This window comes from Sciurus vulgaris, assembly GCF_902686455.1.
Source record: "Sciurus vulgaris genome assembly, chromosome: 4".
In the NCBI taxonomy this organism is placed as follows: Eukaryota; Metazoa; Chordata; class Mammalia; order Rodentia; family Sciuridae; genus Sciurus; species Sciurus vulgaris.
The window spans coordinates 40,560,598-40,588,377 of NC_136464.1; the positions used below are offsets into that span (position 1 = coordinate 40,560,598).

The 27,780-nt window shown below is 37.9% G+C and overlaps 1 pseudogene across 1 annotated transcript in view; it reads right to left on the reverse strand.

Moving 5' to 3' along the window:
- Window positions 1–15,698, reverse strand: part of LOC306660210 (G2/mitotic-specific cyclin-B2-like) — a 155,453-nt pseudogene extending 139,755 nt beyond the window's left edge. Inside the window, exon 1 of the transcript in view lies at window positions 15,596–15,698. The product of the transcript in view is annotated as a G2/mitotic-specific cyclin-B2-like (transcript). The remainder of the gene's footprint in view (window positions 1–15,595) is intronic.
- Window positions 15,699–27,780: the final 12,082 nt, after the last annotated feature.

Below are 27,780 nucleotides of genomic sequence, written 5' to 3' on the forward strand. Positions count from 1 at the left end.
GCAAAGATATTCTCCCACTCTGTAGGCTCTCTCTTCACATTGCTGATAGTTTCCTTTGCTGAGAGAAAGCTTTTTAGTTTGAATCTATCCCAGTTATTGATTCTTGCTTTTATTTCTTGTGCTATGGGAGTCCTGTTAAGGAAGTCTGATCCTAAGCCAACAAGGTGAAGATTTGGACCTACTTTTTCTTCTATAAGATGCAGGGTCTCTGGTCTGATTTCAAGGTCCTTGATCCATTGTGAGTTGAGTTTTGTGCAGGGTGAGAGATAGGGGTTTAGTTTCATTCTGTTCCATATGGATTTCCAGTTTTCCCAGCACCATTTGTTGAAGAGGCTATCTTTTCTCCATTGCATATTTTTGGCACCTTTGTCTAGTATTAGAAAATTGTATTTATTTGGGTTTGTGTCCGTGTCCTCTATTCTGTACCTAGAGCCAAACTTCTATGGACTAAGACCTCTGAAACCATAAGCCCCCAAATGAATTTTTCCTCCTCTACAATTGTTCTGATTGGATCTTTTAGACACAGCAGCAAAACAATCGACTACAACATTCTCTATTATACTATTAGGTTATCCCTGGGGAAGGAGCAGAAGGAGGTTTCTGAAATGCTGATGTAGTTCTGTTCTCTTTATTATTTTTTAATTTAGGCAATGGTTACAGTGTTGCATGGGTGTGATCTATTTGAGAAAATTTGTTGAGCTGTACATTTATGGTGTATACCTTTCTTTAGGTATGTTTCACTTCAATAGAAACTTTTTGTAAAGTACACATATGCCATTTTCCCTGCATTTTCTCAGTGGATAGTACAAACTTTCAGCCTTTTAAGACAGTGAGTGGACTTTATCTTCCTCAGACAATGCTCCTTAATTCTGGGGGAAAGCCTGGCCAGATCCCATAACCCTTTAACCATAGGAACAAGGTGAATATTTAAATACACAATTTACCACTTTTGAGGCTTTTCAATGTTTAGATTTTTTAACAACAGTATTTTTAAGGAGAAAATTGTCTATTTTGACTTTCATATTAGTTTTCTGGATGGCCAAATTTGAAATTTCAAACCATTCATGTGTTCCTTAGGAGGATAAAATGTGTTTGGGTTCTCCCATGATGTGTTCCTAGTAACACAACTTGGAATCTCCATCTACTTTGGCAAAATAATATGTGCTTAGCTTACTAATATTACAAAGTATTTGGTCTGTTTCAGACCAAAAAGAGACATATATTGATAAATAATTCAGGTTGCCTGTTCTCTTGATGTACATTGGGATCAATGTTCAAGTTACAATTTCTCTCAGGAATTAAAATTCAACCTTCATTGACATAGCCACATCAATGTTTATAGGAACTCAATTCATAATAGCTAAGCTATGAAACCAACCTAGGTGTCCTTCAACAGATGAATGGATAAAGAAAATGTGGTGTATACATACACAATGGAGTATTACTCAGCCACAAAGAAGTATGGCTAAATGACATTTGCAAATAAATGGATAGATCTGGAGACTATCATGCTGAGTTGAATAAGCCAGTCCTCAAAACCTAAAGGTCAAATATTTTTCTGATATGTAGAAGCTAATCCACAACAAGCGGGGGAGTGGAAGAATAGATATTCAGTAGATTAGACAAAGGGGAATGAAGGGAAGGGTGGGGGAATACATAAAGGAAAGACAGTGGAATGAATCCAAAGTAATTTTCCCTTGTGCTTATATGAGTACACCATAATGAATCCCACCATCACATACATCCATAAGAATGCGGTACTAATTAGATTAAGAGATATTCCACAAGTTGAATGAACAGTATATGAGATTTTCCTATATTATTTGTACAACTTTGTGTAAATCTATGATTCTTTCAAAATAAAAAGTTAGAAATAAAAAGATATTCCATGCTCATATAATTAAATCAATTATAACAAAATGAATTCTACGGTCATATATGAATAAAAAAACCAGTAAAATAAAAAATCATCTTTCATTTGGGATATTTTATATTTCTCACTTGATAGGATTTTTATTGCAATCCTATGGTATTAATATTTGTTCTCATGATATAGATAAGGAAACTGAAGTTATTGAGATGGCTTTATCTAACCAGTATTCTGACTCCAGATCTATTCCTTCATACTAGGTGACCTTCAGGAAGGGTCTTCCTCTAGTGAATGTCACATTTGTGAAATCTAGGAGGTAGAGGCCCATATGCTCTCCAAGGCACTATCCTGAATCCATAAATCAGCAAAGGGGAGGCCACACAGGCAGGTATGAAGAAAGGAGGACAGGGCTCGGAAGGCTGGGCACTCTGGGAGAGTTTGTCCCGCATATTCATTCCTAATCTGCTGAGAAAGAGAGCTGGAAAAACAAAATTGAGTCCAAATTTTTACCCCCAAGTCAGATACAATTTTGGACTACCTAAACACAGAGAAACTTAGCAATTCTTTTTCTTCTGCACAAAAGGTTGATAGGCAGGACTAAACCACAGGGCCTTTTGTCCTATGATCTTGACCTTGGGATTTCTCAAGAATGTGCTCATTTTTCTCTGACACAAGGTCTGCTGGAACTGAAAAGAGAAGAAATTGAGTTCTGTAAACAGAGTTCAGAAAGACGCACTTCAGTTCCAGGAAAGGACTCACATTGGATCTGGACTCAACATGGGTTCAATTGGCAGCTTCAACATCTCTGGGAATCCCCTGAGTAGCCTGGAGAACTGATGTTGCATAAAAGTGTAATTACTGTCACTTTAAACAATCAATGTTTGGGTTCTTTGAGTAATATTGTGAGAAGAAAAATATTTATTAAAGATCAGCCTGTATATTTAAGGAAAAACTAGACTCCAGAGATAGTAACAACAACAAAAAGTAATGACCTCAACTCCTATTAGGTGGAGGGGAAAGGATAAATGAAAAGTTTGTCGGAATGACTTACATTTTATTTTTTGTGCCTTTCCCCTTAAAACAAAAATAACCTGTGAAGTGGAATAGGGGTTCCACTTTAGTATGTACAAAATTTTGCTCTTGGATCTCAGATCCCCGAGCCCTTAGGACTTATTGCCCTCACTGCTATTTCCACATCTGCATATCATTCTGCATTGATTAATTTATTTAGCTGCCTGTGTTTAGTGAGGCTTTTTTTTGCTTCTATCTTAAGTTTCAATTGAGCAATGACAAGACCTTGGTTTGAAAGGTCAGCCTTCAGAGGCTTTTAATTTCCCTCTGGATTCCACAACTAATCCCTGAGTAACTACATGAAAATGGAGGCCAGAAAGTTTTCCCAGAGAGGAGACATAGTTCTGAATCTTAAGTCCAGGCCTGTCATTCCAGCAAAAGTGTCCTTGGTTTGTGAATTTGCTCCCACTTGGTTGCCCACTGAAAATAATTAAATAATTTGGTAATAAATCGAAGTACATCTGGAGAGCAGCTACTCAATAAATGCTTATTGGAGTTTTGAATAAATGAACAACTGGGCCTGCCTACATAAACCTGGTTCCATGGCTCAATTAAGAAAAGGTGGCTGACATTGATTCTTCCTTGACTGGTCTAAGACTTGTGCACCACACTAGGATTTTCATCAGTGGTATTCCTCTGCAATTTCCTTAATGAAGAGATCTTGAATATGCAACTTCCAGGAAGTTACAGACTAATGGCCTATGAGCCAAATCCAACCTCAAACATGTTTTATTTGACTTTCACAATCTTATAAAGTGTTAGGTCAAATATACAAGTCAGGAGATTTTACCTAAAAATACGGGTTCTATCTCTTCTTGTATTAGCTCTGTATGCCTCCATAGCATCTATCACACAGGTGCACAGGTGCAGCAGAATAGCAGCTACCTGCTCTAGACAAGGCATGGGCTCTATACCTTACTATAGTCCCTGCAGCCCTAAAAGGAAATGCCATGAATAATTTTATTTGTACTGTTAATATTCATATATATAGGAAACACTATTTCTCTGTTTCATAAATTTAGGCCGAGAGTTGTATAACTTAAGAAAAATAGAAAAAAACACATGTATTTCTTTTAATAGAAAAATTAATTTTTCATGAAAATTTAATCTTTTTTATTCTGCTTGGCCTTTGGGGCATTTGAGTTTATAACTCTTGTTATCTGTCTTTTTTTTTTTTTTTTCTAGGCTGCATAATCTGTGCTTTTTGTTTCTGGTAGCCTTATAAAATCAAGAATGGAAAGGAAAAACTACTGTTGTCTACAAAATAAATCTTCACTCATATTTTTTTATTTTTCCTATCAGTGATTTCATTAGCCCAAGTTGGAAACTTATCAGAGACTGCTGATGCCGGACAAACATGGAGGAGCTGAAGCCATGGGTCACTTCAGGCAGAAGGTCAGCACAGGGGGCCTGGACCTGGAGTCCCGAACTGGAGCTGAGCCAAGTTGGAGTCAGGCAGGAAGCTGAGGATGGGAGCACCCAGATCGGACAGCCACCAAGAGGGGTCAAGGGAAAGGCTTACTGGAAGGGCCAAGTCAGAGATCAGGAAATTCAAAGAATGAAACGTGTTTGGAACCCGTGTCCTGCCTACGTCTCAAGACTTCAACACATACAGAAGCTTGAGGCAAGTCCAGTTTCTTAGCAACCACATTGACTTTGTACTTAAAAAAAAAAAAATGTCATGTTTTCATTCACTCTTCTACCGGGTAACTTGATATAAGCATACTAATTGTTTCCTTAGCATTTTTCTTCAAATATAAACTTTAGTAAAGTGTAACACACATTCAAAGGCTAAGTCAATGAATTTTTACAGATGAGCATGCCATGTAGCCAATCCCCAAATCAAGAAATAAAATATTTTTATTTTTTGCCCCTTTCAAGGACAGCCACTATGCTGATATTTAACACATAGTTTGCCTTTTCTTGTATCTTAGCTTTCGATTAATGGATTGACATAGCATATACTGACTCCTTTTGCTCAACATTATATTTTTGAAAACCACTCATGTTCACATAGTGTTGTTTACTGCCATTGTGTGAAAATGTCATAATTTATATATTCATCTACTCTTGGTGGACGTTTGAGTTAGTTTCAGTTTGGGGCTACTACAAATCATAATTTCAGGTACATTTTTACACGTTTTGTAGTGACTATATGTAAGTATTTCTCTTGGTGCATGAGTTTCAGGGCATGCACATATTCATCTTTTCTAGATACAGCCAAATAGCATTTCAAAATACTTATACCAATGCATACCTCCACCGAGAGTCTAGACGAGTTGTGGTTGATCCACATTTTCACCCACACCTGGAGCTGCTTTTTTATTTTACCATTCCTGTGATTGTGAAATGCTACTTAAATTGACTTCAATCGGCACCTGAACCTATAAAGGTGAACACCTCTTCTATATTGATTGGCTATTTGAACATTTCCTTTCACAAAGTGTCTTTTCATGCCTTTTGCCCACTTTTTTCTTTTATGCTATCTGGTTTTTTCCCCCATTTATTCCATATATATATGAAACTGAAACTTTGGGGGATATCTGTATTGCAAATATTTCCTCTCATTCTGTAGCTTGTTGTATCTCTGACTTAATGTTATCATTTAAAAAACTGACATGATTCTAGTGTGGGCCAACATATCTTTTTTCTTTATGATTAGTGCTTCTTGGAGTATTTCATTCATGACATCTTTTCTGTCCCAAGGTCATGAAGACAGTCTTCTAAATTTTAACCTAGAAACTGCATCATTTCACTTGTCATATTTCAATATAGCATCTGCCCACCTGGAATTAATTTTTGCCTACAGTGAGAAGTCAGGGAGAAGGTTCTCTCTTTTTTTTTTTTTTTTTTTTTTTTTTTTTTTTTTTTTTTTTTTTGCATGTGGATGCACAGTTGATCTAGCTCATTTATCAAGAACACTATCCATTCCCTTTCCTCACTGCCCTGCAACCAAGTGACCATGTGTGTAGGTCTCTCCCTGGATTCCTCATGCTTCTGTTGGTCTTATTTGTCTTTTCTTGTATCTTTCTATTCCCTGGTTTTAAAACTGTTTCAGTATCATAGTGACACTGTTTAATTGCTTTATAGTAATTCTTGATATCTAGTAGAGTAAGCCACTAAAGTTTGTTTTTCTTCTGCAAAATTGTCTTAGTTGTCCTTGAATCTTTATATTTCTGAAACAAATTGAAGAATCTCATCAATTTTTACGTTTGCATGTGCACACATACACACACACACACATACAAACATGCACAAAATTGCTTCAAATTTGACAGGATTTTCATTAAATTTATACACAAATTTGGGAAGAAGTGACATTTTATAATATTGAGTCTCTTTATCCATTAACGTAGTTTTAGTACTTTGTTTCTTAAGTCTTACAGGCTTTCTCTGAAACCTGCTTGTATTTCTCAGAACTATTACTCAAAATTCAAAAATTTAAACTACCAAATAAGAGCAGATAAAATCAATAAGAGATCATTTATGATCTTAACCATCTTCTCTAATGGCCATGAATATTTTGGTGTATCTTCTGTAAGTATCCTAAAATGGGGATCATATAATACATATTCTTTTGTATCTTCTTTTGTCTCTTAACAATACTTCTCACTTAAATAAATTTCTTTATGGTTTGGATCTAGAATGTCCCTCAAATGCTCATTTGTTGAAAACATGGTCTCTCCAGTGCAGCCAGGCTCAGAGTGGAGGCTTTCAGGCAATGACTAGATTAATCCATTGATTGGATGAACTACTGGAGGAGGGCCCTAGTTGGATGAAATAGGTGCTGGGTGGATGCCCTGGAAGGACTTATCTTGTTCCTGGCCCTTTTCTCTCCTTTTCTCTCTCTGCCCCCTCGCTGCCATGAACTGAGAAACTTTCCTCTGCCCACGCTTCCACCATGATGCTTCTGTCTTGGAGCCAGCTGACCATGGGCTGAATCCTCTGAAGCCATGAGCCAAAATAAGTCTTTTCCTCCTCTAAGTTGTTCTTTTTCACGTACTTTGATCACAATGAGGCAAAGCTAACTAATAATTTCTACTTAAATTTGCCACTTTAAAAGACTAAGTAAATACTATTCTAATATGCCAGCATCTGATATACTATTTAACAAAGATAATTTCTATTTGTTTTCCCAGAATTTTTTCTACTCTGAGTAATATTGCAACAAACATCCTTGTAAATAAACATGTGATTTTATGCCTATTAGGACCCTTTCAAAATGTTGGGATGGAGAGTGGATACACAGTTAGATGTTTGATTCACATTGCCGAATTACTTTTCTAAAATGGTTAACACCAATTTACATAAACTACACCCATTTCTCCTGTCCCCACCAGTACCACATGCTAGCAAGCCATATTTGACAATTTTCTCCAGAGATATAAAGTGTGTCTTCCCAAGGCCCCTCAAAGAGTAAAAGTGAGTGGTACATACAGAGCCACAGAAGGCATCCAGGGACATTGCTTCGTGGTGAGGTTCCCTCCAGGACTTCCCTGAAGTCTCAGTCATGTGACTGCTTTGAAAATTTCATACATCTCGATTTTTGCATCCAACTTCCAGGCCAAAGAAGGTAAGGCAGAAAACTCAGATTTACACAAACTACAGAGATGGATTATACTCCATAAGAGTTAGGGTTGAGAAAACAGGCAGTTTATACATGAGAAATATATGTCGGTATCACAGTTTTGAAAGGAATTTGATTATGTCCATCTGTGAGCTAACATTTTAGATACACATATCCTTCCATAAGAAATTCATGTTTTGTGAATTTTTCTGAGGGAATATTCATAAAAGTGTACAAATATTCACAGAGCTATTCAGTGCAGCAACATGGGGGTAAGGGAGAGGAGAAGAGGGAGAGAATGAGAGACAGAGACAGAGAGAGAATGAGACAGAGACAGGAAGTGAAAACCCTTTGAGAACGCCTTACTAAATCCATGGTTTAGAGTACTATACTTTTGTTTTGAAGAGGGACATAAATGAATGGATACTCAAGGTACTTTGGCATAAAAAGGAAAATGAGAACCAATGGATGTAACAATTAGGATCAAATCAGATGTTATGAAAATCTACATCTGAAGATACAATTTCCTTTTCGGGTCATGATATGCATAGAAGATTATAATATTTGTATAAAATATGGAAGACAAAGGCTATTTGTGGTCCAAAACAATCAACCAAGGGCCTCTCCTTGTTGGCCCCCTTACCCTTCCTTCTGGATTCCAATTCATGGGGCTAAAAGGACCAATATTTCAGCACAGTTTTAATCCAATGGTGACACTGCTTTAAGCTGATATGACTTATATTCCTCCCATAACAAGAATCAAAGGCCAAAAACTCAAGGAGAACTTAATACAGAGCACTACCGACTCTGTCAGGGATCCACCTCCCTTTTGCTGTCCTGGACAGGGAGCTTTGGTCATCGCTGTCACCTCATGTCACAGGGCTCCTTCTCCTGGCTTTCATTCTCATTCCAGGCAGGACAGAAGAAAGTGAGGAGGCAGGGACTATGCCTTCATCAGGAGAGCAAAACTTTTAGAAATTCTCAGCAGAATTTTGCTTCCATCTCATTAGGTACAATTGTATCACAAGAGAATTCCTCTCTATAATCAAGGTCAGGAAAAGTAGATTTTTGAATTGGGCACATGGCTGCTTTGAAAAAATTGTAGATTCTATTAATAAGAAAAGAAAATAGATATTGAAACAGGCAAGTAGTAGCATCTACCACATTGTCTAGAACGTTACCCCATTACTTTGCAAAAACAAATGTGTTTATTTATTTCTATACGTGATTTCATATGAAAGAAAAGTTTAAAAGGAAATACACAAGAAGCAGAACTTCTGTTTTTACCTTATATATGCTGTAATTGGCTGAGCTTTCTTACAATAGTAATAAGCATTATTACAATACTGATAATTTTGCAAATGAAGTCATTCCTAAAATAAAAGAAAACTAAGGAGAAGAAAAAAAGTTTAAAGCTACTGGGATTCCAAATTCACATACTGACATGATATCTCTATTATGAAAGATTGAGACCTTCCTAATCTGGAGTCATTTGTCTGTCGCTGTAGTTCTCCAAGAGGATTAAGCAAAACTTCAACAAACAAATGTTCAAGTTCTAGTATCTCTATGATCTTCCAAGTAGTTCAAACAAGATTGAGTCAACTAAAAATATAAGAAAAGCTCAAATCCAATTATCCACAATTTTTGTATTGTCCACAGAAGACTCAAACTGTGTATTCCATGGGAAAAGAAAGAACAAACAAAATGTCAAGATCCCTGACTTCCAGCAACCAGCAGAAATGTTGAAGTAAAGAGACTTCCCGAAAAAGATCCATACTGGGCGGGTCGTACTATCAGATATGTTGCTAGTCCTATGACTCACAGTGAAATGGGACATACGTAATCATGAAAAGAATGAGACCAGTAAACACTTGTGAGTGCTTACTCTATACCTGACAGTATGCCAAATGTAGTGCATGGTTCAATTCACTAATTCTTATTATCATTTTCATCCTATATTAAAGGAAATTTGGGGAAAGTAAATGATTGCTGAAGCAGCATAGTCCAAGATTGAGCACAGTCTCTTTTTTTCTTTTCTTTTTTTTTTTTTTTTTTTTTTTGTGTGTGTGTGTGTGTGTGTGTGTGTGGTGCTGGGGATTGAACCCAGGGCCTTGTGCCTGCAAGGCAAGCATTCTACCAGCTGAGCTATATCCCCAGCCCGGGAGGATAATCTTCTTGGTGGGAGAACCAAAGTTCTTATGTTCTGTCTTCTACCATTCCTCCTCACTCAGGAGACTTCTATGCAACCCAGAAGTTAGCCTGCCTATGCTGAGATGCCCTCAAAGACTCACTTCTTTGAGCAGACAACAAAATCACTGGCCTTTTGTGTAGAAGAATGATGCAAAAATACTCTTGTAACCTCTAGAGAGTGAGGCCCTGTGGTCAGAGTATAGTCCTATGGATGGATTAATCAAATAAATGTTCATGAGGTAGGCCCAGGACCATGTTGAGGGGAGTCATGAGAAGCATGCAGTGAGAGATGGTCACCACAAATCAGAAGCGGTGCTGGGCATGTTGGTGGTAGTTTATGGACATAGGTTCAAAGCTGGGGAAAGAGCCCTCAAGAGCAAAGACTTTGGTCCCAAGGACCGTGGCTTAGATATGCAGAAAACAGAACAAGAACTTTTCCTCCTTCTCTCTTTCTTATGACTTTCCTCCCTTCTCCATGATGAAAAGTGGAGTCGGGGGAGGGGTGGTGTGAGCCACAGAGATGTAGGGCTGCTGTGACCAAGTGTGTCTGTGCTTGCTACAGAGTGTGGTGCTGGTCTCCATGGGAGCTTATTAGCTCTAAAAATTATTTGTCTGTTTTTTCTTCAAGGCCAGAGGGACTAGGTTTAACAGGGCTACCTTCCTGGGTGGATTTGTCATTTATTTGTATCCTGGGGTGTTTGTGAGACAACTCACTGAGCTGGGTGCACTGTGTGGAGGGGTACAGATCAGGAGAGATTGCTGAGAGAGATGTGTTTTGCCTTCTAGAGCCACACAGATGAGTGCCCGCTGCTCTGGCTGGCAACATTCAATTATATGAAGATGGTGCTTTCCCCCATGGTCTCCAGAGTCTATCTTTCATCCTCTTTATACATGGTTTTTAGATCCTTCACTATCTTTTTTTTTTTTAATTGGTTCTTTCTGGATAGATGACAGTGGAATCCACTTTGACATAATTAGACAAGCATGGAATACATCTTGTTCTAAAGTAGACCCCAGTACCCCTTCTTCCCATTTCCTCCCACACTTCCTCCTTCCCTCTATTGATCTTTCTGCCATTTGCCCATAGTTGTTTTTTTTAATTAATTTCTTTTGGATGTGCACAATGGTAAGATTCACTGTGGTGTATTCATATATGTACATAAGAAAGTTATTTCAAATTCATTCCACCGACTTTCCCTTTTCTATCCCCCTCCCTTCCCTTCATTCCCCTTTGTCTACTCCACTGAACTTCTATTCTTGTCCCCCACCTTATTGTGGGTTAGCTTCCACATATCAGAGAAAACGTTTGACCATTGTGGGTTTTTTCCTGGGGGAGGTTGGCTTATTTCACTTAGCATGATAGTCTCCATATCCATCCATTTACCAGAAAAGGATGTAAAGTCATTCTTCTTTATGGCTGAGTAATACTCCATTGTGTATATATGGCACATTTTCTTTATTCATTCATCTGTTGAAGGGCACTTAGGTTGGCTCCATAGTTTAGCTATTATGAAGTGTGCTGCTATAAACATTGATGTGACTGTGTCCCTATAGCATGCTGATTTTAAACCCTTTGGATATATGCCAAAGAGTGGGATAACTGGTTCAAATGGTGGTTCTATTCCAAGTTTCCTGAGGAATCTGCATACTGCTTTCCAGAGTGGTTGCACCAATTTGCAATCCCTCCAGCAATGTATGAGTGTACCTTTTTCCCCACATCCTCACCAATATGTATTGTTACTTGTATTCTTGATAATTGCCATTCTGACTGCAGTAAGATGAAATGTCAGTGTGGTTTTAATTTGCATTTCTGTAATTGCTAGCAATGTTGAATTGTTTTTTCCAGATATTTGTTGACAGTTTGTATTTCTCCTTTTGAGAAGTGTCTGTTCCATTCCTCTGCCCATTTACTGTTTGAGTTATTTGTTTGTTTTTGGTGTTAAGATTTTTTTTTAAATAGCATTTATTTTTTAAATGTTAATGTGTGCATTACAGGAAAAACAAAAACACAAGCAAAGAACAAAGTCATCCAGTCACAAGCAGCTTAGTTGGACGTGTCCCTCCAGGTCGTGCATATACATACACAATATCCCATTTTGTGATTGAGATTGTAGTGTGTATCATGCTTTTCCACACATCATGCATATTCATCAATTCAAAATCCCAAAGCTACATGAGTATTTTTGATAACCAAGAATACACTATACCAACTCAATCTGTTATCCTTTTTTGGGGACAAAAATTTCACTTAAGACATAAATGGCAACAGGCCTCTAGGATAGACATATTTGCAGAGTTACAACTAAAATAATGCATTCCCGTAATGCATTTAAAATGAGACAAAGCAACAGGATACACCAAGCTTGTTTCATTACCAGATTTCTACTAAAGTATTAGCAAGAATGCATGTTCCCAGTAAATTAAAGTATTCCTATACTACAGCCAGAAGATGCACACACCAGTGGCTCACATGGAAATGTCAATCCTTGAGCACTTGCTCCTGTCTTTCCCTGTGTGCGCCCCTGTGCCCCTTTGCTGCCAGCCTAACGAGCAAGTCCTGATACACATAGCCCAGAGACAAAGCAATTCCATGTCCCAGATGCATCTTTTCTATCAATTATAAGTTATTTACAAATTGGCTAATTGACTAGCTCTACTTTTTATGATTCACTGTTACCCTCAGGACATTAGATGTTGTGAAATAAAGTATGAACTTTGTGCACAATAAACACAAGGACTTTACCAAAATGCATATAGATCTATGGTTATAATCTAAACCTGCCTTCCAGATATGGAGCTATTAGCAAAGAGCACGTCCCCTCACCCTTCCTCTTCTCCCTCAGCACCATTTCAGTGACTAAATTCAGGACTACCCCTAGCTCCAAGAGGTGGATTAACAAGGGTCATTCCCAGAAGACAGTTCTTCCTAAAAACTAACAAGGATATTTATATAGGGATTATTTTGCTACTTCTAACAAACTTTGGGCATTAGGACTTATCCTTTAATACCCAGCAATACTAACTAAAATGCACATATAACAATGGCTAGACAATCGGAACTAATCTAAGGGCACAGAGTGCTTCTCTATGCATACTTTCTCATTCCCCCACCCACCACCCAGTGAATCTTCCACGTATTCTCCAAGACATCAAATTCAACAATTCCATTCTTCTACATGGCAACCATTCCTATATACTAACAAGAAATACTTAAAAGGCATTACTTTAGTCCTCAACTTTTACCATGTGTTGTGCACCTTTAAACATCTAGAAACACTAGATGTTTCCAACAAGGACCTAAGTTTTAAACTATACATACAGTAGCACTGAATAAACTGCAACTTACTGAACAAAGGCTACACTCTGAAGCAAAACCCATCTTTTTAAAGGCTAGAATTTGAAAGTGTCTTCCAAACAAGAACATTCTGGCCTAGAACCCTTCCCCTTCTAGTCTCTTAACAACACAGGGGTCAGATATATGCATCTGTAATGTTGAGAGATGACTAACAATTTCACTTCCTAAGTGGTTTTAAGAACAGTCTTTCCTATGAATTTAACATGAAGTGTACTCAATGTGTTAGTTTACTAACTCTACTTGTCATACACTGGCAACCTCTTTAACATCTAGATAGACTAGATGTAAATTAGGACTTGTGTCCTTTATATACACTATTTACATAGTAAAACAAAACTCAGATATAGGAGACAATGGTCAATCTTGCTTCACAAAAAATACGTTGGTATAAAGCCCTTTGCATTTTCTTTTCCTTCTTCCTCCCTGAACAGCACAAATACAATGTGTACTGCTCATAGAACTGTTTTGATCATTCCATTTCTAAAAGACAGTTTATTTTCATTTTGTAGATACCTACAAAATGTTTTATTCACTACCTCTACTTTTAACATACTTTGTGCACTTCTAAACATCTAGAAAGACTAGATGTTTCAAATAAGGACTTAAGTTTGTCCACTATGTACATAGTAGTGTTAAATAAACTACACACATGTAACAATGGTTATATCTGAAAGTGTCTTCTAAGTAGGATCACTCTGGCCTAGTATCCTTCATTTCTTCCACTTCTTTCTCCTATGTCACATGTGCCACATGAGTGTCACATGATATGTTACAATTTCACTTCCAAAAGTCCTTTTCAGAAGACTGCCTTTCTATGAATTTTAACACAAAGTGTACAAAATGTGTTAGTTTACTAACTCTACTTTTGTCATACATTGGCAACCTCTTTAATATCTAGAGACTAGATATTATTAAATTAGGACTCCTTTGTCCAGTATATATACAATATATACAGCACGGCAAAGTTAAATGAAATGCACATCACAGGGCAATGGGTAAGCTGAAGTTTTCTAGCACACTCTTACCAAAACACCCTTGCAACTTCTTCCCTCCCACCTGCCTCAATCCAGTGAACAAGTACAGACAGTATTCTGTTCAGAGGTGGCTTAACAATCCCAAACAGTATTTCCCATCACTTTTTAAAAGCTATTTACAAAGTTTTAATTCTACCACTTCTACTTTTAAATATATCAAGCACTTCTAAATAAATAGAAGGACTAGATATTCCACATAATAACCTGTCCACTATGCACACAGCACTGGTAAATAAAATTGCACACGTAGCAATGGTTAGAATCTGAGGTATTTTCTAATATGACCATTTTGTCCTTGAACCTTTCTATCCTCACATCCCTCTATCTTTCAGTCCAGTGGACAATTACAGGCATATGTAACGCTTAGAGATGGCTGAACAAATTCATATTCAAAAGTCATTCACAGAGGACAAGCTTCCCTATGAATTTCAACACAAAGTGTGCAAAATGTGCTAATTTTACTAACTACTTGGTCATACACTGGCAACCTCTTTAACATCTAGAGACTAGATGTTGCAAAACTGGGACTCATTTGCCCATTATATACACTATATACACAGCAAAACGAAATGCATGAAACAAAGAAAATTGATGTCTGAAAATGTCCCAAGTATGAACACACTAACATATTACCTTTTGCAATTGCTTCTCTCCCACCTCCTCCACATCACCGAACAGGTGCAGACAGTACTATACTGCTCACAGAGATGGTTTAACAGTTCCCTTCCCCAAAAGACTATTTCATATGAATTTTAGCAAAAAGATATTTACAAAGTGATATTTTACTATCTCTACATTTAACATACATCGGGCACTTCTAGACATCTAGCCAGGCTAGATGTTTCAAGTAAGGACTCAGTTTGTCCACTATGTACAGGACAGTCTTGAATAAACTGCACACATGTAACAATAGTTCTAATTTTAAAATGTCTTCAAAATATGAGCATTCTGGCCTGTCACTGACCCAGTGGGCTATAATGCTCAAAATTTTCAGAAGACAATCCTTCCTAGGAATTTTAACACAAAACATACAAAATTTGTTTACTAATTCTACTTTTGTCATACACTGGCAACCTCTTTAACATCTAGACAGACTAGATGCAGATTAGGATTCATTTGTCCTTTATATACACTATATACACAGCAAAGTAAAACAAAACCCATAGACATAAGGTACAAGTCTTAGCTCACTGTAGGCACACCCAAGGACCAGCACACAACTCTGTATGACTCAAAAGGGGGTTTGGCTACTGCCCCCCCAAAAAAAATTTCATAAGAATTTTAACAAAAAGAAATGTACAAAACGTGTTGTATGTTACCACTTCTACTTTTACCATATATCAGGCACTTTAGAACATCTAGAAAGCCTAGGTATTTCCAAAGAAGTACTCATCATTTTCAACTATCTACACAGTAATGAGGAATAAAATGCACACACAAAACAATGGTTACAAGAGGAAAATGTCTTTTACATAAAACCAGTCTGCACAGGACCTCCTCCACCTCACGGTCAGTCTTCTCCACATCCTCTAACCCCCTTAACAAGCGTGGACACGCGCAGCTCCAGAGATGGGCTAAGGAATCCATTCCAAAGCCACTTGCAGGAGACATTTCCGATTTTTAAAAACAAAAGGCCATTTGCAAGACGTTATTTTCTAACCATCAGACCTCGGCAACCTCTTCACATTGAGATGTCCAGACGCAGCACACGTTGTAACAGGATGGGGCAAGTTGACAGCAGCTTTTTCATATTATATACACAGGCCTTCTACACGGCCAGGACATCTCCCCAGGGTGGCGGCCATGCACCTGACGACCGCTTCTCTCCGGGAGAACGCACACCAACCGCCCAGGCCGCTAACCGTTCCACCCGTTGTCGTCGTCGGGGGCTTCACTTACCTTCCGGGGCGGTTAAGGCCTTTGTTCGCCTGTCCCGACCAGGCGCGGTCTCGAGGAGCCGCCCCGCGCAGTCGCGGAGGGCCCTCATCTGCACAGCTCCTCTGTCCAACGCAGGGCTGAACGAGCTTTCGGGTACTCTCCTCCGAGGGCCCTCGAAGCCCCGGGCGGCCGCCATTCTTCTCGCCCCGCCACGCCAGCCGCCACCCAAAGGCGCCACGAGCTCTGCGGCGGCTTCGGCTGGGATGAACAGGGCTGGGCCCCGAGACCCGACCGCCCGCGGGGTCCGGGGTCCGGGATCCGACAGGTCGCCGCCGCCATCGGGTCATCCAGCCAGGGGAAGAGGCTCGCAGGTCCTTCACAGGCAGGGCCAGCCAGTGGACAGTCGCAGCGGGAGCTCCGAAGTCTGCAGGAAAGAGGCCGCGGCCTGTCCCCGGGCCCCCCAGCTCACCCGCCGGCCTAAGGCCGGAGGGCCCCAGAGGGCCCGGAGAGCAGGCCGCACTCCGTTTCTCACCACGCTCTCTGCCGGAACTCTGGTGTTAAGATTTTTGAGTTCTTTGTATATCTTGGATATTAACACACTATCTGAGCTTCAAGTGGCAAAGACTTTCTCCCATTCTGTAGGGTCTCTCTTCATGCTTTTAATTGTCTCCTTTGCTATAAAGAAGCTTTTTAATCTGATACCATCCCATCAATTGATTTTTTATTTTACTTCTTATGTTTTAGGAATCTTGTTAAGGAATTCAATTCCTGAGCCAATATGTTGGAGTGTTGGGCCTACATTTTCTTCTTGCAGATGTAGCATTTCTGGTCTAATTTCTAGGTCTTTGATCCACTTTGAGTTTTGTGCAGGGTGAGAGATAGGGGTTAAATTTCATTCTACTATATAGGGATTTCCAGTTTTCCCAGAACCATTTGCTGAAGAAGCTCTTTTCTCCAAGGTATGTCTTTGTCTCCTTTGTCTAATGAGATGACTTTATTTGGGTTTGTCTCTGTCTTCTGTTCTATTCCCATTGGTCTTTATGTCTGTTTTGTTAAATCTGGATTTGCTTTTTCTGAAAATATTTTAGAACACTCTTACAGTGAGTCATCTAAAATTGGGCACAATAATTTTGGTGATCTTGAATCCTCTTCTAAACCACTGAAGATCCAGATGGCTAAATCTATTGATTGCTTTTGGTTCTACTAGAATTAATGTTTCCAAAGAAACCAACTGAGCAAGAAAGCTATCATTCTGCCAGCCTGATTAGTATTATATTTGACTTCTGGATGAATTTGACCTTGCCATGGAGGGTGCTGACCAGTTCTTGGTAACCTAACAGTCCTTCCTGAATTGCAGTCAGAGGACCATTTGCATCAATAAAAAGGGGAGAGGGGAAAGTTGTGATTGTTAAATGCAGATTCCTAGGCACTACCCCTAACAAGTGAATCTCCCTGTAGGTGGAGACTGAAAAATCTGAAATTTTAACAATTTCCTTCAGTGGCCTTATGTACTTGAAAATTTGTATGTACTTTGAATATAAACAAAACTTCTTAAGAAGGCTCTTAAGGAAGAAGTCCTTTTGTCCTGAAAAAGTTAATAGACCTCCCTAAGGAACCAATGCACTTCCTAGGAATTTCCCACCAGCTTCTGCCAGTGTCCCTTCAATACCCCCCACAAAGGAAAGTAAAATTCACTCTCCTTATCTTGCCATTTGGTGTGGGGTGGGGTGGCAACAGAAATTATTTCCTTTTTTCCTGAGATTGACTCACACCAGTGACTTAGGAATGCAGCCTATGTTTATGCAGTCTCAATGTAGTTATCTTCAAAGGTCCAAGTGAGTAGGCAGGTTCTGTGCAAGATGCACGTGGTTCACAGAGGTGAAAAATACACAGAGTGGTTGGTTATCTAGAGAAGAACATTAACGATGAAGTGGTGAACACACCAACAGACAACAATAAACGGGGTATAGTGAGAAGAGAAATAAAAGAAAAAAAAGTTTTATTTTATTTTAAAGAGAAAAAAAAGATGTCTTTGGAATCCCAATGCAATAAATCTAAGAGAAATCAAAAGGCAGGCAAATTCCTATGACATGTCCTGAAATCAACATTTTACCTTATAGATTATTATATGTCATACATTATGCCTTTTAGTCCTTGCAACAGTTTGTATATAATTGCAACTTCTTTTAGTAGATAAAGACACTGAGATATAGAAGATTTAAGTATCGATTTATTTATTATTTTACCCCACAAACATCTATAGCGCACATGCATGGTCTGGTGTCAGGGCCCCTAACCAGTCAGTGACTGAACCACAGTTCCAAGTCAGGCCTCTGAATCAGAATTCATTTTATGGGATTTGTTGTCAAATTGCTCACGATATGACTACAAAAAATATAAACGTGGAAATGTAATTTACAATGCACTACCTAAACTAAATGCATGTTATTTCAAAGAGTACATGGTAAATTTTCGAATAAAAATGGCAATGTTGCTGGTTTGGACATTAAAGGGATTTTGAGATGGTTTTAAGAATACAGAGAATTTTCTCTTAGCTAATACTGAAAGTAAAAAAAAAAAAAAAGTCCCACTGATTATATACATTAAAAGTAGCAGTTCATTCAATGAAATGTTTTTATAGAAGATTTACAGTGTGCACCACTTCTTAAATCAGTGAGTCCTGATATCCAAAATCAGAGTAATACACAAGATCTTATCAAAGAATTTGCAACACAGTTGGGGAAATAAGATGTGAAATTGTAAAATGATTTGTGACAAAATCTAACTGTGTTGTGGAGTTATGTGATAGATCTTTTAACTGTCTAAATCAACAACTGTGGTTATAAATGATAAAACGAGGGCCATTTAGATACAATGAACCAGAAAGAATTAGAAGCAAATTTGACCTCTTGGAAATTTTAGAAGTTCCAGGAAGAAAGAAAATAAGAAAACACTGGGGAATGTGTGTGTTATGCCCAGGTATACAGATCATGATTGTGTTTTTCCAGGAAAGGTACATCCAAGGATGTGCTTTTAGTCTTTCTGTGTTCTTTCATAAATCATTTCCTGACACTGCAAGAGGAAACTCATGTGATATTTTCCTTTCCTCTTAAGTGTACAGATTTCTCTTAAGTTCCTATTTCTGAGAGTTTTATACTGTAATAGATTCATCTTGCTTTTCCTGAGGCTATAAATCTTAACTTCCTACTTGATTCAAGGCACAATGATAAATTCTTAGAATGGGTGTTTTTGTGTATCTTATGGCTTTTTTTTTTTTTTTCTGGGACTATGTTTAATTTTTTTTTATTTTGTTAAAACTCTGAAATAAATAAGAGAAATTGCTGGTATTTGTTATACTTAGTTAAGGAATACATGAATATTTTATTATTGCATAGCAAATGGATTATATTCACAGTGTGGAAGTGTGAAACACATATATAGTTTTATATTATATTTAAATTTATTTCAACAGAAATAAACCTTTTTCCCAGTTTCAGTACTCACATAGTATCCCCACAGCCTCCACACAGGAACCTTCAGCATCCAGCATCAATGAAAAAAGGCAAACCCAGGAGAACTTAAACCCAACGCAGCAAAGAGGAGGAAGGCCAGAAAGTTCAGCTTGGGCAGAAAGTTACAAACCTCTTTAATATAAAGGGGAAAGTGAGGATCTAACTGCAGTTGAACCAAATCAAATTGTTGAACAGGTTGAATGCACCATCCAGAGAACCAAGGGAAGAAATAGTCTAAATCCCTATTCTACCGCCTCCTCTTCCTCACTTCCCTCTAGACTTTCTTTCAAACATATAAGCGTGAATCCTCAAGAAGGCATTTATGTCGCAAGTTCAGAAAAGCTTTTTGGAACTTAAGACTTGAAGCGCCTGACTTAGTGCATGGTAGCTTGGGAGCAGTGCCTCTGTGGAGTGATTCACATCAGCACATGAAAGTTCTCCTCAACTTAGCCAGTTGACCTTGGACTTCCATCAGAGTTGTTGATGGAATGCATCTATTTTTATAAATTTCGTGTTTCAAAAGCAATGGAGCATTTGTTATAGACTTTGTATGTTAGAAAAGTTTTAGATTTACAGAAAAATTGGGAAGATAGTACAGAGCATTCCCATGTTTCTGGCATCCAGTTTCTTCTATTAGTAACATCTTACATTAATTTGGTAGATTTGTTACAAATAATGAATCAATGTTGGTGCATTATTATTATTAACAAAAGCCCATACTCTATACAGATTTCCCTAGGGTTTTTCTAATCTCTGTATTCTCTTGGAGGACCCCACCTAGGATACCATATTTTACTTTGTTGTTATATCTTCTTAGGATCCCCAAGGCTGTGACAATTTCTCAGATGTTCCTTGTTTTTGATGACCCTGACAGTTTGAAAATACTGGTCAGGAATATTTTGTAGAAAATCTCTCAACTGGAATTTGATATTTTTCTCATATTCTTCTATGAAGTTTACTTTCCTCATCTCCATACTGTAGTCTTTGGAAGGAAGTTACTACGCACAGCCCACCTTTAAGGAATGGGAAGCATCTACAATTATTTGAAATTTTTCTCCATGGGAAATCTGTCTCTTTCCCCCTATTTATTAATTTATTTAATCATTTGCTGATGTTATTATGGATTTGTGAACCTTTGTTTTTTAATCTGGGTTATTTTCTAATACTATGTCAGTGTATTACTCAAATTGTGTAGCTGTTTTGGTTAACTCCCACTGAATGTGTATATTTTATGCAAGTATGACTATCTTATATTTTGAACATTGTATACGTCAATTTTTAAATTAAAATTTGTTCACATTATGAAAGCAATGCATGCATATTATAGTTTCAATAATACAAACTGCGGAAAAAGTTCAAATCACACAGAACACCCAATTCAGTTAATATTTCGGCATGTTACCTTATAGTCTTTATATATGTATTTAGAACTCTTACTGATCATTTAGGTTTACCTAATATATTCTTTCATTCTTCAAGGAGTACATTATGAAAAAGAGCTTATAAAACATAATATTTGTCTTCAAATGGTTTATTAGTTTCTTTCCAAAAAAGGGAAATAGGAATATCAATGACTCAACTCACTTCGTATTACATTTTATTATAAAAAATAATAATTTTTTCAAGTTCCTTGAGAATTAAAATGGTTATTATGCATCTCTTCTTTGTAATCCATACAAACAATACCTGAAGTTATAAAACCAAAGTCATTACTGAGGTTCAGCTACTTAATAGAATATAAACAGTAGAATTATTATAACTTTTACTCCAAAAAATGGTCAGTGATTCCACCTAGTTAATGGAATAAAGAATATGCTGCCAGAAAAAACACATTTATCAGTACTGAGAAGAAAATAAAGGTAGAAGTGAAACAGCTCAGAAATGTTTAAAATCTGTCTAGCAGGGTCTTGAATTTGGAGTTTTAAGGAAACTTGTCATGAGTTTGTATCTTCTCATTCTTATTCTCAAGTTCTTTACTTTGATAATCTCTTTGCCATTAAAAGTCCACTTTTTGAAGCCTTTCTTTCTCTAAACAGGTTATGTAGATGTTATAGTTTTTCAGTCCTTGTAAAATTAAGTTCTTCTTCTGTTGTCCCCATAAATAACGGTAGGTTTACCTGATATTTTTTTCTTTCCAAAGTTTTAGGGTATTTAGTCTTGATGAGGAGAGCCTGACCTTTCATCATTTTTTAGTTGGTAAAAAAATTTATCCCTAGCTGGTTGCTTGCCCTTTAAATTGATAACGTTTGCCAGTGTATGTTTAAATGAAGGGTCTCTTATTTGCTTTCTTGCTTTTGCATTCTACTGAACACTGCTAATCATTTGTTTCTACAACTTGAGAAAGTTCAATTCAGTCATGTTTGATATTACTCTGATACCAGTTTTAATTGTTTCTGACTCAAAATCCCAATGCTTATCACATTGAAAATTTGGTCTTTGACCCCCATTTTTGGTCTTCCTGGAGGAGTTTTTAAATTTAGATAAGCTAGTTAAAGATGCTTGGATTTTAAATTAAAATTCAGTTTATTAAAGTGAAAATTTAGAAACCATTTTCTTCAAACCTTTATCACTTTTATCGATCCTGTCAATTTAAGAATGAAATCATCCAGGTGCTGTGGCACATGCCTATAATCCCAGCAACTTGGGAAATGCAGGCAGAAGGATTGTAAGTTTGAGGCCAGCATCAGCAACCTGGCAAGTCCCTGTCTCAAAATAAAATAAAGGGCTGGGGATGTAGCTCAGTGGTAAAGTACCCCTGGGTTCAATCTCCAGTATCAAAAAAAATTAAAATTAAAATTAAATTAAATAAGAACTGTTACTTCTGGAAAAGACTTCGACTATCTCCACTCAAAACATATTATTTACAATCTTAATAAATTATTTAAATATTTTAATGCAAAAAATAAATATTTTCAATGCATTTATAACTATTATGAATTATCCTATTAAATACTTCAAAATTTTCAGGCCTAGTAAGCTTTCCCCAAATACTTAACCTGCCTAATAAATTAACTTACAGTTAATCTCAAATTGACTTAAGTCTCTCAATACAGTTTATGTATTTTAGAAAATTATTCTATAACATTTAACTTGGACCCAAAACTCTAAAACCAATTACATAGTTTATTAAGAATCAGAAGGCTTACATGTCAGAATCTCTTGAACACAGAGAGCACTTTATATTCAAGTGTTGGGAGACTATCCCACTGATGAAATTCTAATGTTTAAACACAGTATGCAGGTGGTAAGTCTACCAGTTTGATTTATGTTCTATATTCATTTTCCAGGATGGCAAAACCATTTGCCTTAAGAACACCTGGGTCACCCTGTTCAGATGGCATTGCTTGATAGGATGAAATGACTTTACCCTCAGGGTAAGTTGAAGTAACTGTCTTGGTGTGCTATGGCTGCTACAGTGAAATATAAAATGTGTGGCTTATAAACAACAGAAATTTATTTCTTACAGTCTAGAGGCTGAGATCTGAGGTCAAGGCAAAATCAGTTTAGGGTCTGGTGAGGTGAGGGCCCTTCTCCTGGTTCATGGAGGGTCATCTCCTATGACCTCACATGGCAGAGGAGGCAAGAGCTCACAGTGTCCTTTTATTAGGACACGAGTCCCATTCTTGAGGACTCTACCCTTCTGACCTAATCACCTGCCCAAAGTCCCACCTACTAAAGCCACTAGACTAGAAGTTAGGATTTCCACATATGGATTTGGGACGGGATAGAAAAATACTGTCTATAGCAGTTACCATCCTGAGAAAGTTCTGATAATCAATAAGTTTTATGCAGTTTCTTATCCATCAGAAGTATGGGGCCAGTATGAAAGATTAGGGATACTGTCTTTCCACCGACAGAAATCCTAAACCCTCCTGCCCCATTCTTTTTGTGTAATTGTGGATATAATGGCAGATTCTAAATTAATGCTCATCATATGGAATTAGTTTTAAAACCCTGACCCTAGGTTCAAACATACCTTCATGTCTGTCTAACTTCTTTCAAATGTGTCACTTACGGTTAGATAATATAACATCTACTTCAGTTGTTTTATTAACTTACTAGATTGAACAAATCTATTAACTCTGAGTGTATTGACTACAACCCTAAGGTCATTTTAATAACAAATATTTGTCATTTTGTCCTCCGAACTTTCTCAAGTTCAGAGAGTTTCTTTTTTACCTGTGGGAGAATTTAGTTTTTTAATTTTGATTTGATATTTTTCATTGTAATTCAGATAATTTAAGTTTAATGTGCATTATAAAGCTTCCCTGCCCTCCCTGCCTTATGAATTTTTTTATAAAATAGCCATTTCTCATTAGTGTCCATGAATGGATTGTGTGTGTGTGTGTGTGTGTGTGTGTGTGTGTGTGTGTTTCTGGGGATTGAACCCAGGGCCTTGTGCATGTGAGGCAAGCACTCTACCAACTGAGCTATATCCCCAGCTCCATGAATGGATTTTTTTAAAGTTGAATCTCTTACACACACACACACACACACACACACACACACACACCTTATTGGTTCTGTTTCTCTGGAGAACCCTAACATCAATTTTTTGTTCCTCTTGCTTATTTGTTCGTTTTGTATATGAGACGTGGTTCTCTCTGACCTGGAAGGCTGGGTCATGAAAGGACATGGCGCTTCTGCTTGCTTCTTTTGGTGTGTTCACTGTGGAGACCCAGGCCCACTCTGTAAGGAAAGTGAGTGGCCAAATAAAAAGGCTGCAGTGGGCTAGGGTCTAGCACACACAGGGCCCTGGGTTCAATCCCTAACACCACAAAAAAAAGAAAGGCTGCATGTTGGTGCTCTGACCACAGTTGAGCAGAGATCCCCACTGACAGCCCGCCTCGACCACCAGACATGTAAGTGAGACCTCTTATGGTTCTAGCTCCCAACCATTGAACTGTGTAAGTATGGATCAGGGAAGAGCTATCTGCAGCAATCCTGATCCCCAAACCCTGCTTGAATTACAGATTGGGAGCAAACTAAACAACCATCTGTCATGGCTATTTGAAGTCACTAGTTTGGCAACAGGTTATAAGCAGCAGGAGGTAAACAGTATGTAAGTAAATGCATGGATCAGCTTAGATTCAGCTACACTACAGTAGCAATCAACCCTAAAATCTCCAAGACTTACAACAGTGAATGCTTATTCCTCTCATATATTGCTTGTTCATTGCAGGTCAGCTACAATTCTGCTCCGAATAGTCTTTGTTTTGAACTGAAAAAAAATGTGACATGATGATCTCATAATTAGAGGAAAAAAGAAAGTGGAAGAACCACACCAGAGCTCTTAGAACTTCTGCTCAGAAGAGGCACACATTTCCACTCACATCTCACTGGACAAAGAAGTCATGTGGCCCAGGTTGGCACCAATTCAGTGGGGCAATGAGGGTAGCAAGTTACATGACAAGCCACAGCAGAGCATGCAGGATTCTTCCATAGGAAAAAGCAGGGAATTCTTTAAGGGAATTCATAGAACAACATCAACATCTATATATTAGGAGAAAGAAGAATAAAAGGGTAAATGAGTTGGACTCTTCCTAAAACTAGTTTCAGAAAAAAACATTGTTCAAATACTAATACCTCTTTTAAATTGATTTCCATTGACTCTACTAGAGAATAACACTGTCTCTCCCTTCTTACAGCTCTTAGCTTATCCTTTTAAAATTTTTATCATACAGTTTTGTAATTATTCATATTGGCAGGGGAGGTGGATAGGGTGTGGGGATGGTCCCACAATGAGTTTAATCAGCAGGTTTTAATCTGAAGGCATTCTCTAAAAGGTATGAGGGATTACTGATTCATGAGTAGAGAAACCAAGCAACCTGCCTTACTTACATTCTAGAAAGATTAACTGGTAGCAATTTGGAGAATGAGTTCCGTAGGGTAAAACTGGAAGCTGGTGGGACAGAGACTGTGAGGATCTTGTCCAGAAGACTGATGAGTCAGAACTATGCTGGTGAAGGACAAAGGACAGAGAAGTGGTTAGAAAGGTTACGTTGACCAGCATGAGTGATAGACAAAATAGAGAGAAAGAGCAAGTGAAGATGTTTGGAATTTCTAGTTTAAATGATTCCTCTTGAAGTTGGAACAAATAGCTGGGATGTTCCTTCTCTCACGTTACTATTTCCAACTTTCCAGAAAGCCTGATTTTCTGAAAAAGAAGCTCCCATGAACATTGGTGTATGTTCAAGATATGAGTGTTTTATTAGTTTATCAAGATTTGTGTCATAGGCCTTAGCAATTTCTTACCCCAAATCTGCATTTTAAAAATCTGAGGCCAGAAGTTATGGCAAAATGAAGTACACCTGGACTCTGTTGAAACATGTGTATGAGAATTCCTGGTGAGGAAGGATGTGATTGAAATGAAGCACTGCTCCATGAGAAGTCATCAAAGACAGAGGATTTGGTCCACAGCCTTTTCTACTTGGGTAGTCCCCATTTGGTGGCAAGAGATACTATCATTTAAGGAAAGAGGAAGGAGAGAGGATCTGCCCAGTTTCCTCCAAACTGTAGTTTCCCAATGGTCACATAGTTTCCCCACAAGGAGATAAGGCCCCTGTACTTCTCAGCTATGTCTCACAGTTCATCCGGTGATCTCTTGAGACACTAGTTCCCAAAACTTGCTGTGTGGCCTTCTGTCTAGACCCATAAATGGTGATCAGAATGACAAATTCTGTGTAGGTCATCAGCCAAGATAGAAGACCCAGTACACCTGGGGCAAATTACTGGGTGACCAGAACAATGAGGCCAAGTTGAGTGTAGGGTACAGTAGTGGCAGATGAACCTGTAGTTGTGGAGATAGGTGGAGTTAGAGGAATCTGAAGGAGTACACAAGATCTGTACATAATCCACCCTTCTTTGTTGGTATCACATTAGCTGCAAGATTTACAACAAACTTATATACATTTAACATTCAAAGAAATGAAGACTCAGAGATGTCACATGTGTGGGCCAAGGACACATGGCTAGTAAGTGTTGAAGCCAGGATTCAAATCCAGGTTTGCTTGACTCCTCTTTTGGTCCGTTTGTGTTGGTATCACAGGATTCCTGATACTGGGTACTTCATAAGGAAAAGGGGTACATTTAACTCATGATTCTGTGATTGGGAAGTCTAAACGGTATCACACAGGTGTCTGGTGATGTCTCCTGGCTGCATCACAACATGGCGAATAATCAGGGCCATTAGGAAACAGCACAAGCGCAAAAAAAAAAAAAAAAAAAGAGCTAAAAGCAGGACAGAGACAGTCAAGGAGCTGAAATTGCATTTTAGCAACCCACTCTCATGGTAACCATCCAGTCCCTGGAGAGCAAGAACTCTCTCCCAGGAGAAAAGCAACCACCTCATCACCTCTTAAAAGACACCAAATTCCATTATCACCACACTGGGGACCAAACCTCAACATGAGTTTTGTTGGGAACAAACCACATTTATACATGGCAGCTCCAAGACCTGAGATTTTCCTTAGTTGTACTGATCTAATAAAAATCTGAAAGTTGTCTGAAAGACAACTTTCTATTTTCATCTTCTTATAGGCTATATTAGAACTTGTTTCCTATGTTAAAATTTAATGTTTCAGAAAACTAAATAACTTCTTCTGTCCTCATATTTTTGTAGTAGGAATATACAGGATATGAATGAAAGAGTTACTGTGCACATGTAGTGATTCTTGGCTGCTGTAATTATTAAGAAATTAAAAAACAAAATGGTATCCCCAAAGACATGTATCTAACATTTAGAAAAATATGATCTTAAGCTTCTTTAATGCTTTATTTCACTTCTGATCTTAATTGTAGAATTCAGGCTGTTTTAATTTGTTTAGTGTCTACTGACTAACTTTCTAAATTATACTTTAGTTTTTATTGTAGTTAACTTTATGATCTTGTGATTTCCATGCCCTACCCTGAGAAATTTCCTCACTGATGAACACTTCAGGTTTATGGTCATATAATGTCCAATAGTATCATCAAAAGCATTGCTGTGGGAGACTTCTATGTGGCAAAGAGCATAGAATTTTCATTCATTCATCTATTCATTTGTCCCATAATATTGAGGATTTCAATATATCACTGAGTTCATTGTGGTAGGCAGCTTTCAAAAAGATCCCCAGTGACCACTGCCCCCTGGTATTCACACCCTCATGGATTTCCTCACACATTATACCAAGGTCATCTGTTGTGACCAATTGCACACAGCACAGTGATGGTTTGTCACCTAAAAGATAATGTTTTAAAAGATTATGGATTTTGTCTTGGGGACTATCTGTCACTTTTTGTCTCTCTCCCTTAGAACATTCACT